General features: G+C 44.6%; 1 protein-coding gene across 26 annotated transcripts in view; it reads left to right on the forward strand.

The window, feature by feature from the left end:
* Positions 1–15,388, forward strand: part of SRPK2 (SRSF protein kinase 2) — a 280,381-nt gene that overhangs the window by 176,637 nt on the left and 88,356 nt on the right. The window contains exons 2-3 of one of the 26 annotated variants that reach the window (XM_089328493.1): positions 3,350–3,424; positions 11,331–11,533. The exons of the other annotated variants lie outside the window; for them this stretch is intronic. The gene's annotated coding sequence lies outside the window, so the exon portion shown is untranslated. The remainder of the gene's footprint in view (positions 1–3,349; positions 3,425–11,330; positions 11,534–15,388) is intronic. 26 annotated transcript variants of the gene reach the window in all.

A 15,388-nucleotide genomic window follows, 5' to 3' on the forward strand; every position in this document is an offset into this window, starting at 1 on the left:
TCATTTTTTCTTGAGGGAGCCTTATTGACAGTTTCTTGTTGCTTCTTCCAGAGACAGTGTGTTAACATGGGGATCCTGCTTATGTGTCTGTGTAAAGCAGTGATGAATGCCACACGAATTGCTCAAGCAGTCAATGGTATATCCTTCATATCAGTAAATACAAAACTATCTCATTTTTGTGTGACAACCAACTTGAGATTATTCATATACTGTGAAATGCACCATTTAAAGTCCATAATTGAATGGTTTTTCTGTATACTTGGAGTTGTACAATAGCCATCTACTTTTAGAACATTTTCATCACCACCAAAAGAAACTGCATACCTTTGAGTAGTTACTTTTATTTCACCCACCCCTTTACACATTGGGAGTCACAAATCCGATTCTGTCTCTACGGATTTCTGTCTTCTAGGCATTTTATATAATGGAATTGTATAATAGGTGGGCATTCACTGGCTTGACTTGCTTTAATTTTTAAAGCTTTATTCATCTTGTGGCATCTGTCAGTATTTCCATTTTATGGTTGAGTAATACTCCATTGCATGTATATGTCACTTTTTATATATCCATTCATCAGTTTGTAGATATTTGGATTCTTTATACTTTTTATTAAAATATTCTTTTTAAAGCAGAGAGAGAGAGAGAGAGGGAGGGAGGGAGGAAAAGAGACCAATCGACTGACGACTGACTGACCTACCAAGACCTTGATATCTTACTCTTTCTGCTGGTTAACAGCCATGTGCCCACAACAGCTGGGTCTGGGCCAGGCCAAAGCCAGCAACTGGGAACTTAATCCTGGGTCTTCCACAAGGGTAGCAGGGACCCAATATTTGCTTCTCAGGGTGCACTTCAGTAGTTAGTTAGAATTAGGCATGGAGCCAGGATTCTGATATGGGGTGCAGGCATCCTGAGTGATGTTTCAACCCCTGTCGCTCCCCCACTCGCGGAGGAACGACACTAGACCCTGCGCTGTTCTTTTGTCTGCTCGGCCCTTCCCGGGTTTGCTGCTGGTCCTTCCCGGGTTGGCTGCCGACCCCTCCACCTCCATGGAGGGGTGGCTCCCCCTGCCACTTTCCCCACTTCCGCGGAGGAGCAGCACACCCCCGGCCGGCTCTCTCGGGGGCTGCTCAGGTGTTCCTTCAGATGTTCCCTCAGATGTTCCTGGTGCATGTTGTCTCTCTCCTCCTTTATAGTTCTCTTCCACCAATCCCAACTCTGCTACCACACGCTGAGCACGCTGCTCTCCTCCAATCAGCAGCAGGATCAGCTCCTGCAGCTTATCAGTCAAACTGGCGAGAGGCAGCTGCGTAGAGGTTGTTTGGTGTCTCTCTCAGGGCCATATTGTGGGAGAGCAGATGCATAGAATAAGTCTTAATTCCAGTAATTTAGTCTAGTCTCAGTTGCTCCCCACAAACCCCTATGCCAAATGACCACCCCATACCCCATGTTTATACTTTTGACTAATAAGAATAATGCTGTTGTTAGCATTCATATTCAGGTCTCTGTGTAGACATAAGTTTTCATTTCTCTTGAAGCTGTGGATTTTCTGGGCCATATAGTAACTGGTTAACCTTTTCAGAAAATTGCCAGATGTTTTCCCAAAGAGGCTGCACTGTTTTGTGTTCCTATTGATTGTGTATCTGAGGGTTCTTAATTTTATACATCCTCAACAGTGCTTGTCATTATCTGCCATTTTGATTGTTGCTATCCTGGTAGACATGAAGTGTTATCTCATTGTTGCTTTGATTTTCATTTTTCTGATGGCTGGTGTTGTTGAGCATCTTTCCTAGGAGTTTTATAATTTAACGCTTACATTTCAGACTTAGATACAGTGTGAGTTAGTTTTTGTGAATGGTGGAAGTAGGAGGTCGGCTTCATTCTTCTGTATGGAATATCCAGTTATTCTATTATTGCTGTGGAACAGACTGTTCTTTACTGATTGAATGATCTTGGCACCTTTGTTAAATCACTTTACCTCTTTGTGAGGGTTTATTTTTGGATCCTCAGTTCCATTCCATTGATTTATTATGTCTTTCCTTATGTTAGGACCAGATTGCCTTGAGTATTATAGTTTGGTAATAATTTGTGGCTTTGAAAAGTCTGAGTCCTCCAATTTTTTTTTTCATGATTATTTGTCTATTTTGGAACTTTTAATTTCCATATGAACTTAATGAATGACATGATTTTTTGCAAATAAGTCAGTTGGGATTTTGATAGGGATTGTGTTGAATCTATAGGTTAGTTAGGGCGTTTTGCCATCTTAAAAATAGTCTTCACACTGTGAATATGGTATAGTTTTCTGTTCATTTAGGCATGCTTTAATTTCTTGAAATGTTCTATAGTTTTCATGGCATGTTTTGAACTTCATTTGTTAAGTATATGTATATTCTTTTTGATGTAATTGTGGGTAGATTTGTTTTCTTAATTTAATTTGCCTCTTTTTGTGCGAAATTGCGTTGTATAGATGTGCCATAATGTTAATAAGTTTTCTACTGCTGGGCATTTAGATTCTGATATATTGCTCTTTGAGTGTGTTACTAGTGTTAACTCCAATATGGAGATGTACTGACTAAAGAATATTCAGATACAGGAGTAATCTGTAAAATTTTGGATAAATATACCCTTGCTCATTTATTTTTATATATCTTTTACATTTTAGTGTGATTTGTAAGGCTTTATTTACATAGTTCTTCAGAAAATATTTCAGTTATCCACTCACTATTCTAAGTGTGAAAACTGGCAAATAGGGACTGGTGCCATGGCTCAGCAGGTAAAGTTACCTCCTGCAGTGTTGGCATCCCATTTGAGCACCAGTTTAAGTCCCAGCTGCTCCACTTCTGATCCACCCCCCTGCTAATGGTCTGGAAAAGCAGCAAAAGATTATTCATCTCCTTGGGCCCTTGTACCCATGCAGGAAACCCGGAAGAAGCTCGGGCCTGGCCATTTATGGAGTGAACCAGTGGATGGAAGATCTCTTTTTCTTGCTCCTTTCTTTCTCTCTCATTCTCTCTAGATAGATAGATAGATAGATATACACACATATATGTGTATGTATATTTCTGCCTTTCAAATAAATAAAAATCTTTAAAGAAAAAGAAATACTGGCAAAATAAATTAGATTTACAAGACAGCATAGGACAAGCAAACAGTTCCACAATTTAATATATATAGTGGTGGTTATTTTTAGTTTTTTTTTTTTTTCTTAAGGATAATCTGAGTTTTTCACTGATAACGTTTCAGAGTGAAGTGGTTTTCAAGAGCAGATTTCCAGATAATCAAGAGTGTAACAGTCCAATGTTATATGACAGTTTATGAGTAGCATATCATTTTTTTTTCATTTTTTTTTCAGAAGTCTTGGATGATGAAGAGTCATAACTTTCACCACTACTATAGTACTTTCCATATTGTACTCAAGCCGCCAGCTGTATGTAGCTACTGAACACTTGAAATGTGGGGAGAATGACTGAAGAACTGTCATTTAAACTTTACTCAATTTTAATTAAGTTGGATGCTGGCCACATGTTGTATAACAGAGGCCTTGGGATTTCCTTTATTTCCTGGTTGTGTTCTGTATTATCTTAGGGTATAGATAATGACTGCACTTGAATTTTGTTCATTCATTTTATATTAGTAATCGTGGGTACCTTTAGATTTAAAGCTTGTGGCAGTTTGCAGAAGCCTTGTTAGAAGTGGTGCATCTTGCGTTATTTCCTGAGTCTCATGAGACAATCATTAATGACTACAGGAAGTTTCACAGCATAGATCTTAGTAAACAGTTCTTTTGGCAACAGTTTACCCTGAACCCAGCAGGTTTCAGATTGCTTACAAATGGAGCTTTTAAAACCCTGATAGGTATATGGGCTCTTAGTTTGTTAGTCTTTATTAGATGTGTGCCTTATCGTAAATTAAAAGGTAGGGTTATATGAGGCTTTTGTATATCTGTGTTCTCTAAAAATATACCCTTTGAAACTTAATTGGCAATAACAATATTGGTCATTTATTATAGATCATGAGCCAAGAAGACTAGACTCTGCGAGTAGTTTGATTAGCCTTGTCCTGTGGTTCTGAACTGGGCTCTGCCTTTCTATTCTTCAGTTACTTCCTAGTACCCTCACATGCTTGGAAAGGCTTCAGTATTAGTTGCAATACTTATGACTTCTACTTCTGTTTATAGCCCAGACCCTTATTTTTTTGTCTAAACCTTTATGCTTTTGGTCATAGATTCTATGTATTGAGTAATCTCTACAGTATTTTGTGTTGCTGGGTATCCTACCTGCTCCTCAAACTCAGATGAGCTCAAACAGAAATTTCTTTTCTCTAGAACTCCTTCCTCCTCCTCCTCCTCCTCCTCCTCCTCCTCCTCCTCTTCTTCCTCCTCTTCCACCACCACCACCACCACCACCACCACCACCACCACCTCTGTCTGTTTTTTATCTAGGTGAATGGTAACGTTATTTCACTACCAGAAATGTAGGGGGAGATACACACCTCCTGCAAATGAATTCCTAAGCTTCGAGTTCCCTGGATAGACAGTCCTAGCATTTCCTCACTAATTTGCTTGCTTCTTGCTTTTATCCTTTTCTACCCATTCTACACACTGATTCCTTATGTTTTTTGGAGGGAGCTTGTCTTGTCTCTACTCTGAAACTGAATTTCTGTGGTTCCTACTTGCCTCAGATAAAGAGCCCAAATTCCTGTGGACTGACTCTTGCCAGACCTCTGACCTGTCTCCAGCCATACCACATTATTTTAGTCTTTGTGCTTTTTGTTTATAGGGTTTAAAATTTTTTTTTTAAGATTTATTTATTTGAAAATCAGAGTTAGTGAGTGAGAGAGACAGACAGGACAGAGAGATCTCCCATCTGCTGATTCACCAGATGGCTGCAACAGACAGCACTGGGCCAGGCTGAATCCAGGAGCCAGGAGCTTCATCCTGGCCTCCCACATAGGTAGCAGGGGCCCTAATACTTGGACAGTCTTCCTCTGCTTTTCTCAGGCCATTAGCAGGGAACTGGATTGGAAGTGGAGTAGCCTGGATACCATCCATACCATCCATAAGGATGCCAGTTTTGCAGGTGGCGGCTTTACTTGCTATGCCGCAATGTTGGCCTCCCTCAAATGTTTTATAAAATAGTAATAAAAGTAGTGGCAAAAGATACATGTGGCACTGAAATATAGCCCTAGGACTGGAGGCTTGCTTTCTACAGAGAACATAAGGAATCAGTGTATACATTGAGTAGAAAGGGTAAAAGCAAGAAACCAGAAATTTAGTAAGGAAACCAATGTTACAGTTCTCAGTCCAGAAAAGATATGCTGCAAATGTGACCTCACAGCCCCAGAAAGCAGAACATAGCATCTTTATAACACTAGCTCTGTCTGAAATGAAGACTGCATGAGGAGCAGGTCTGAGATTTGCTTATGTCTTCACTCAGTTCTAGTTGGCCTTGTTCTACCTTATGGAAGACAATACGGTCTTAGAAAATAAGAAAGTCAAGGTTTCTGGCTGGGAAGTGTGATTGATTGTTATTGAAACTTGAGGAGGAAGATTGTGTTTTACACATGCCTGTGTCCAAAAGAGAATCTTCTCCCATTCCTGGTTACCTAGCTTTTTAAGTCTTTTGGCCATTTAACTTTTTGCTAAGCCAATTTTAATTCTGAGACCAAAGTCTGATAATTGTATACTACTTTGTAGTACATTTTAAGAAACTTACAGTGGTATTCATTTCCTAAAAAGGTGTGCAGCTTAAAATAACACCCCTTTACAAACACAGAATCCCATAGGCCAGGCCAGCACAACACAGAGGGCCTGAATTCTTGATGGACTGACGTCAAGTGTACACCTTGTCTGCCGTTCTCATCTGTGCCTGGGGTCCTCATCCGACTCCCTGGTTGTCAGCAGAACTCTTCTTGATTGGCAGACTGACACTGTTTCTCCTGTTACCTTTCTGGAACTGCTTCTCTACTTCCCCTGTGACCAGCTGGAGAAAACCCTCTACATTTAAGGACTTGTGTGATTAGCTCAGGGCACCCTGTGCAGTTTTCATTGCTACAGAGTGATGTGATTATGGGAGAGGCATCTCAGCAGGGGTTTCACATGCTGAGGGCACTGGGGCAGGTGTTAAAGAGCTCTACCTTGGGCTGGCGCCGCGGCTCAATAGGCTAATCCTCCGCCTTGCAGCGCCGGCACCCCGGGTTCTAGTCCTGGTTGGGGCACCAGATTCTGTCCCGGTTGCCCTTCTTCCAGACCAGTTCTCTGCTGTGGCTCAGGAGTGTGGTAGAGGATGGCCCAGGTGCTTGGGCCCTGCATCCCCATGGGAGACCAGGAGAAGCACCTGGCTCCTGCCTTCGGATCAGCACGGTGCGCTGGCCGCAGCAGCTATTGGAAGGTGAACCAATGGTAAAGGAAGACCTTTCTCTCTGTCTCTCTCTCTCTCACTGTCCACTCTGCCTGTTTAAAAACAAAAACAAAAACAAAAACCTCTACCTGCTACATCAGAGTTTTCATGCTGAAATTGGGTTTATATAAAGTTTTGACAGTTTCTTTTTGTTAAAGGGGAAGTCATAGGATCATCATGGCCTTTCCCTCCTTCGCTGTGTGCTTACCAGTGTTACAGCTTTTTTTTTTTTTTTTTTTTGGACAAGCAGAGTGGACAGTGAGAGAGACAGAGTGAAAGGTCTTCCTTTTTTTTCTGTTGGTTCACTCCCCAATGGCCACTACGGCCAGCGCACCTTGCTGACCCGAAGTCAGGAGCCAGGTGCTTCTCCTGGTCTCCCATGCGGTGCAGGGCCCAAGCACTTGGGCCATCCTCCACTGCACTCCCGGGCCACAGCAGAGAGCTAGACTGGAAGAGGGGCAACCGGGACAGAATCCGGTGCCACGACCGGGACTAGAACCCGGGGTACCGGCGCCGCAGGTAGAGGATTAGCCTATTGACCCGTAGCGCCGGCCACAGCATCTTTTGAGATAGTTGTTTTGAAGGGAAATGTGTATTGATTAATTATACCCATAAGTAGAAATGCTCAGTTAGATATTTCTCAGGCTAACAGTTTACCACCAAGAGAGGAGGGAGGAAGAGAGAAAATTTTTAATCTGTAGTGAGGGGCTGGCGCTGTGGCGAAGCAGGTAAAGCTGCTGCCTGCAGTGCCAGCATATCATATGGGCACCAGTTTGAGTCCTGGCTGCTCCACTTCCAATCCATTCCAATCCAGCTCTCTGCTATGGCCTGGGAAAGCAACAGAAGATGGTTCAAGTCCTTGGGCCCCTGCAACCACGTGGGAGACCCAGAAGAAGCTCCTGGCTCCTGGCTTCGGATCAGTGCAGCTCTGGCCATTGCGGCCAACTGGGGAGTGAACCAGCAGATGGAAGACCTCTCTCTCTCTCTCTCTCTCTCTCTCTCTCTCCTCTCTCTCTCTCTCTCTCTCTCTCTCTCTGCCTTTTTGCCTCTCCTTCTCTCTCTGTGTAACTCTGACTTTCAAGTAAATAAATCTTTTCAAAAAAAAAATCTGTAGTGGACATGGGGAGGAAAAAAACGAAATAGGAATATCCCTAAAATACTACCTGAAGAAATTCATCTAGGACTCTTTCTTTATGTTGTGGTAAAAGATTAATTTAGCACATTGCTTAAGTTATGTCAATTGCTAAGGTGATGAGAAAGGAAAGCACTTTTTTCCCTACCAAGTGTGTAGTTTACTTGTCCTTTTCTCTGCTTGAAAGAAATACATAGTAGCAGCTGGAAGGAAATCAGAACACCAATTGAGTTTCCATGGCAACTTAGAGCAGATGCCCTGTGCATTTGCCAGGGCTGTTCACTTCTTTCTCCCTTTTCTGATTGAGCAGGTATACTTGCAAAACAAAATGTGAGGCAGGTAAGCCTGTAAAGCAGTTTCAGTTTTTACAGTATAACATTAAAAGAAAAACGCTTTATAGCACTGTTTAGAGTAATGATTATATATTTGTATATTATGTGCGACAAAATAAATATAATTCTCAGATAGGCATTGTAGCACAGCCAGTTAAGCCACAGCCTGTGTCACCAGCATTCTCGTATGGGCACAGGTTCAAGTCCTGGCTACTCTGCTTATGATCCAGCTCTTTGGAAATACACCTGGGGAAGCAGCAGAAGATGGGTCCCTGCCATGCATGAAAACTTGGATGGAGTTCAGGCTCTGGCTTCAGCCTGGACCAGTCCCGGCTGGTGCAGCCATCTGGGGAGTGAACCAACAGGTAGAAAATTCCTTTCTTACTGTCTCTCTGTAACTCTGCCTTTCAAATATATTTAATCTTTTTTTTTTAAAGAATATAAATGTAGTTCTTTGTGAAAAGATACAAGTGATTATTCTTTTTTATTTTTATTTTTATTTTATTTTATTTATTTTTACAGGCAGAGTAGACAGTGAGAGAGAGAGTGACAGAGAGAAAGGTCTTCCTTTGCCGTTGGTTCACCCTCCAATGGCTGCCGTGGCCAGCGCACTGTAGCCGGCGCACCACGCTGATCTGAAGCCAGGAGCCAGGTGCTTCTCCTGGTCTCCATGTGGGTGCAGGGCCCAAGCACTTGGGCCATCTTCCACTGCACTCCCAGGCCACAGCAGAGAGCTGGCCTGGAAGAGGGGCAACCGGGACAGAATCCGGCGCCCCGACCGGGACTAGAGCCCGGTGTGCTGGTGCTGCAGGTGAAGGATTAGCCTATTGAGCCGCGGCGCCGGCCCCCATTTTACTTTTGGAAGAACTAAATACTGCCTTTTTTTTTTTTTTTTTTTTTTTTTTTTTTTTAGGGTAGAGTTACAGAGAGAGAGAGAGAAGTCTTCTATCTGTTGGTTTACTTCTCAAATGGCCTCAACAGCTGAGGCTGGCCAATAGCCAGGAACCAGGAGCCAGGAGCTTCTTCCAGATTTCCCATGTGGGTGGCAGGGGCCCAAACACTTGGGCCGTCTTTGGCTGCTTTCCTAAGCCATTGGTGGGGAGCTGGATCAGAAGTAGAGCAGCTAGCACTAAAACTGGTGGCCATATGGGATGCCAGTGCTTCTGGTGATGGCTTTTAACCTGCTACACCACAGCACCGGCCCCCTTAATATTACTTTTTACCATGAGTATAAATGGGCAGTTGTAGAAGAGTTTGTACATATAAATTGCATAAATCTAATGTTAGATATTTCCAATTTTTCTTAGAGGCTGTATTAGTCTACTTTTTGTTACTTTAGGTAAAATACTTGAGAGGAGCTTCTTGAGGAAAACAGGGTTTATTTCCACTTACAGCTTGGTTATAGTTCAGGATCAGGTGATCTATAGCAGGGTGTCTGTTGAGGCTGGTCAGGGAAACCATCACATGGTGAGCCAGGAAGCTGAGAGAAAGAATCTCTAGAATGAACTTGAACTCAAATAACCTACCCTCTTACAAGAACCAGCATCCGAGGACATGACTCCAGGGACCCCAGCACCTCCCACCAGATCCTTCCTCTTTGATAACATAATTTGTTCAAGTCCCCACACTTAATCCTCAGTCATTTACATTAAGAAATCAGTATTGAGGGGCCGGCACCGTGTCGCAGTAGGTTAATCCTCTGCCTGCGGCTCCGGCATCCCATATGGGTGCCAGTTCTAGTCCCTGGCTGCTCCTCTTCCAATGCAGCTCTCTGCTGTGGCCTGGGAAAGCAGTAGAAAATGGCCCTGGTCCTTGGGACCCTGTACCCACGTGAGGGACCAGGAAGAGGCCCCTGGCCCCTGGCTTCGGAACTGCGCAGCTCCAGCCATGGCTGCCATTTGGGGAGTGAACTAATGGAAGGAAGACCTTTCTCTCTGTCTCTCTCTCACTGCCTGTAACTCTACCTCTCAAATAAATAAATAAAAATCTTAAAAAAAGAGATTAGTTTAAAAAAAGAGAAAAAAATCAGTGTTGAAACAGCACCTGTTTTTTTGGAGACAAGTCCTACTTGGCCCGTAACAGAAGCATATACTGTGGCTGGGGTGAGTGTGATACAGCAGGTTAATCTGTGGTTTGGGTTGTCCACATCCCATATTGGAATGGCTGGGTTGAGTCCCAGCTGCTTTCACACATCCAAATCAGTTTCCTACTAAAGTGCAGCCTGAGAGGCAGCAGTTGATGGCCCAAGTGCTTGCGTTGCTGCCACCCATGTGGGAGACCAGATGGAATTTCTGGCTCCTAGCTTTGACCTGGCCCAGACCTGATTGTTGTGACCATTTGAAGAGTGAACCAGTGTATGAAAGATCTCTCCTGTCTCTCTCTCTTTTTTTTTATTTTTGTCAGGCAGAGTGGACAGTGAGAGAGAGAGACAGACAGAAAGGTCTTCCGTTGCCGTTGGTTCACTCTCCAATGGCTGCTGCGGCCAGCGCACCACACTGATCCGAAGCCGGGAGCCAGGTGCTTTTCCTGGTCTCCCATGGGGTTCAGGGCCCAAGCACTTGGGCCATCCTCCACTGTACTCCCGGGCCACAGCAGGGAGCTGGACTGGTAGAGGGGCAACCGGGACAGAATCCGGTGCCCTGACTGGGACTAGAACCCGGGGTGCTGGCGCTGCAAGGCGGAGGATTAGGCTATTGAGCCGCTGCGCTGGCCCTGCCAATACTTTTCTCATATCAGTTTGCCTTTCAAATAAATAAATTAATTAAAAAAATCCTTTAAAATATTATGTAGATTTTTTTCTTTTTTTTTCAAAAAAGCTTTTGAGGTATAACTGACATAATACATGTTTACTCATTTAAAATATACAATAAGGGGCTGGCACTGTGGCGTGGGTTAAGCCTCTGTGTGCAGTGCTAGCATCCCATATGGGCACTGCTTTGAGTCCCAGCTGCTTCACTTCTGATCCAGCTCCTTGCTAATACACTCGAAAAGCAGTAGAAGGTGGCCCAAGTCCTTGGGCTCTTGCACCCATGCAGGAGACCTCGAAGAAGCTCCGGGCTCCTGGCTTTGGATTGTCCCAGCTCCAGCCCTTGCAGCCATTTGTGGAGTGAGCTAGCAGATGGAGGATCTCTCTCTCTCTCTTTCTCCCTCTAACTCTGCCTTTCAAATAATAATAAAATATTTAAATAAATAAAGTATACAATTCACTGGCTTTTATTATGTTCATAGAACTATAAAACCATCACACATAGTACTGTTTTAATCTCTCCTAAACCCCATACCTATTAGCAGGCAGTCTTCATTATTTCTATCTCCCTCTTCACCTGTCAGCATTTAGCAACTGCTAATGTACTGTCTACATAAATTTGTTCTGGTCATTTGTTTATAAAATGGAATCATATGACCTGTGGTCTTTTGTGATTGGCATATTTTAATCAGACTTACTTATTTGTTCATTCATTTGTTGTTCAGAGGGAAAGAGAGAGCCAAGAGTCAGACAGTGCTCTCTTCCACTGGTTTGCTCCTTAAATGCTCACAAATTCTGGGACTGGGCTGGGACTGAAGCTGAAGCCAGGTCTCACATGTGGATGACAAACATCTAAGAATATGAACAATCATCACCTGCTGCCCCCAGATGGAGCCGGGCCTTGAATCCAGGCACTGCACTGTGGGAGGTGGGTGTCTTTACTGCTAGACCACATGCCTGGCCCCTGATGACCTTGTTGTTTTAGTATCCTTGCTGAAAACATTTTGGGTCCTTCCTTTACCATGGCTGCTTGTAATTTCCTCGTTATTCCTACATGAATAACTTTGACAGTTTTTGTTAGGAGTAATGGAAGTTACCTCTTTTTAAAAATCTGCGAATATACTTCCTGATTGCATACTTGGTGGAAAAGCTTGTCACCTTTTGATCTTTCTGACAGTTGAGATTTAATTGGCCTGCGTGGTCAGGGAGTCTGAGACTTACTAAGCCATCTGGGCTGCTCAGCAGAAAATTAAAGAGTTAAGAGAGAAATGAAGAGTATGTTGGGCTGGCGCCACGGCTCACTAGGCTAATCCTCTGCCTGCGGCACTGGCACTTCGGGTTCTAGTCCCGGTTGGGGCACCAGATTCTGTCCCTGTTGCTCCTCTTCCAGGCCAGCTCTCTGCTGTGACCCGGGAGTGCAGTGGAGGATGGCCCAAGTTCTTGGGCCCTGCACCTGCATGGGAGACCAGGAGAAGCACCTAGCTCCTGGCTTCAGATCGGCACAGCTTGCTGGCCGTAACGGCCATTTGGGAGGTGAACCAACGTAAAGAAAGACCTGTCTCTGTCTCTCTCTCACTCTCTCACTGTCTGACTCTGCCTGTCAAAAAAAAAAAGAAAAGAAAAGAAAAGAAAAAGAAATGATGAGTGTTTTGAGGCTTTTTAAAGGAAAGGGAATGGGGCTGAGAATGGAATCTTCCCCATCACCGCTCTAGTCTTTGTTTGCAGTAAAGCTGTGTGTAGCAAGTGCCACTGGAGCAGTGGTTCTCAGCGTGATTTTGCCCTCCAAGTGGCCATTTGTCAGTGCCTGGAGGATGTTTGCTGATCCCAACCGAACAAGGGTGTGTACGCACTTCAGACTTACATGGAGTTTCTGGCTCCTGGCTTCAGACATGCAGTGTTAGAGGCCAGGGTGCTGCCTAGGCATCCCGCGATGCTCTAAACAGCCTCAACAATGACTATCCAGTGCAAATGTCAGTGGTGCCAAGCGCGATGGTGGCCTGCACCAGTGGAACAAGATTCCCCTTTCTTCTCTATTCATTGAATAGTTTCTACAGTGACTACAGTGTTCTAAATGCAGAAAATGAGCTCATATTTTTTTCCTATCTAAAATGTGTACTTCAGGTAGAAGTAGGCAATGTTCATATTGGAGTGTACTTTAAAAAGTAAAAGATAAATTTACTTTTGTATAAAGATAGTTTTGAAATCCATGCATATTAGAGGTTTTCAGAAAGTTTATAAAAATGTGTATTATGAAAAACACTGCGTGGATTTCTGATTTTTGCCAAAATAAACCTCTTTAATTCCATGCCCCCCCCCCCTTTTTAAGGGTTTATTTGTTTATTTGAAAGAGACACAGAGAAAGGATGTGGGGGGTTGGGGGAGATCTTCCATCTGCTGTTTCACTGCGCAAATGGCCACAATGGCCAAGGCTGGGATAGGCTAAAACCAGGAGCCAGCAGCTTCTTCAGGGTCTCCCACTTGGGTGCAGGGGCCTAAGTACTTGGACCATGTTCCGATGCTTTCCCGGGCTTATTAGCAGGGAGCTGGATTGAAAGTGGAGCAGCTGGCACCATATTGGATGCTGGCACTGCAGACAGTGGCTTTACCAGCTATGCCACAACACCGGTCCCAGTGATCTTTCTTTAATATGCTAAGAGTTTTTTGGTCATTTGGCCTCTTTTTTTTTTAATTCCATTTTTCTATCCACTTTATGAAGCATCCTTGTATGTCTAATTGAGTTAGTTTGTTGGAGTCTGTCCACATTACTGAACAAGTAGTGCATGCGTCGGGGAGCCCATCTCAACCTTCTGTTTCCTATGAGGAAGTGGAAAACTGGTGTAAGTCTTCGCTTGCCCCCTCTGCGGAACTCTGTTTTGCTTGGGTACATTCTACTATCAGTAAATGCACATATGCAAGGTTGCCAGAGAGATGATGGCACATCCATAAGTTCTGCTGGGATTTTCGGTTGTATTGTCGAAGTGATGTGTGTGTTTCTGATTTTTCCTCTTCATTGCTTCGAGTGATGAGTGGTTAACTCTTGTTAGACCCTCTGAGTGAGGATGCTAACACGTCGAGAGGCACACCCCAAAGACTCAGAGTCCAGACCAGCTGATGCAAAAGCAAGAGGATTTATTCGGCGTCTGCGCAGACGGGCCTCCTAAACTCGGGAGTCCAGAGAGCGCCCCCAGCACAAAGCCACACGGTTTATATACCCGCAGCGACCAATCAAAAGCACTATAGTGTCCATGCACACAGCAGTCCAATCCGTGAGCTGATCATGTGAAAGGCTTGTGTCTTCTAGCCAATCAGCTACGGGATCACATGGGAGGCATGCACCTCGTCTCCATTTTGTTGTTTACTTCTTTAGCAGTTCCTTTCCCTGTCAGCGTCATCTTTTTTTTTTTTTTTTTTTTTTTTTTTTTTTTTTTTTTTTGACAGGCAGAGTGGACAGTGAGAGAGAGAGACAGAGAGAAAGGTCTTCCTTTTGCCGTTGGTTCACCCTCCAATGGCCGCCGCGGCTGGCGCGCTGCGGCCGGCGCACCGCGCTGATCCGATGGCAGGAGCCAGGAGCCAGGTGCTTTTTCTGGTCTCCCATGGGGTGCAGGGCCCAAGCACCTGGGCCATCCTCCACTGCACTCCCTGGCCACAGCAGAGGGCTGGCCTGGAAGAGGGGCAACCGGGACAGAATCCGGCGCCCCAACCGGGACTAGAACCCGGTGTGCCGGCGCCGCTAGGCGGAGGATTAGCCTAGTGAGCCGCGGCGCCGGCCGTCATCTTGTTCACCCTGAGGGGGACGACGTCTCGCTCCCTTCGTTCCCCTGGAGGGAGAGCAGCGTCCCGCTTCCCACACCGTTACTTGAGTATTAGGAGGCATACAAACTGGGTTAGGTCTTAGCACAGCCCGGCACAAGTGTCACAGCTAGCTAAGCATAGGGTCCCTTATTTTATAACTGCACCTAATTTTAGCTTTGGGGGAAAAAGTTTAGGGCTGTAATTTTAAACTTTAATTTTTATTTGGGGTAAAGGTGACTTCTTGTTTTTAAGGGTATTGGCTTAGGTCACTCCATCTTGGTTTGATTTTTTAGGTTCTTCACTCTGAGGGTGGTTCTGCGTGTCACACCACACTCCTGATGTCTGTTACCCAGGGAGCTATAATTTTGAGTCTTCATAATTTCTAGAGAGTAGAAATCAATACAAATCATTTTCAGCTTATAAACACCCTTGCCTTTAAGATTACCTATTGTGTGCGATCCCTGCTCCTTCCTCATGGTATTTAATGTGTCTAGCAGCTTCCATCCCTACCCCCACTTTCTTGGTTGATTGTGGCAGTTTGTTTTTTATAGACAGGCTGCACATGGCAAGTAATGGTGCCGAAGGCAGTGTAGTGGAGGCTGTTGGGGGCTCTCACATTTGGCAGAGTTAGAGATCCAACTTAGAAAAGGGCAGCGGTTATGATCGCTCCTCTGGCTCTGTCAGCTAATTATGGCAGCTGCAGATGAACCTATACTCCTGTGACAGCTGACTTCAGGGTTCTGGGCCTGGAGAAGTGAGCTTTTACAAGGAGAGAAAGGACCTAGACCCAGCCTTCCTCCATCATACAGGGAGTAGCAGTGGCTCAACAGGACATTCAGGTGTTTTTAGAAAGAGAGTGCATACTGGGAAGGCCAGCAACAACAAAAAGTCCACACCAGTGCCACTGGGATTCCCCTTGCTCTCCACCACTGGAGCCCCAGCTTCCTCCTGCTGATACCGCCTCTGGTCATACCCCATCAGCCCCACTCTC

Source organism: Oryctolagus cuniculus, chromosome 3 (genome assembly GCF_051225735.1).
Source record: "Oryctolagus cuniculus isolate XC-2025 breed Fujian yellow rabbit chromosome 3, ASM5122573v1, whole genome shotgun sequence".
In the NCBI taxonomy this organism is placed as follows: Eukaryota; Metazoa; Chordata; class Mammalia; order Lagomorpha; family Leporidae; genus Oryctolagus; species Oryctolagus cuniculus.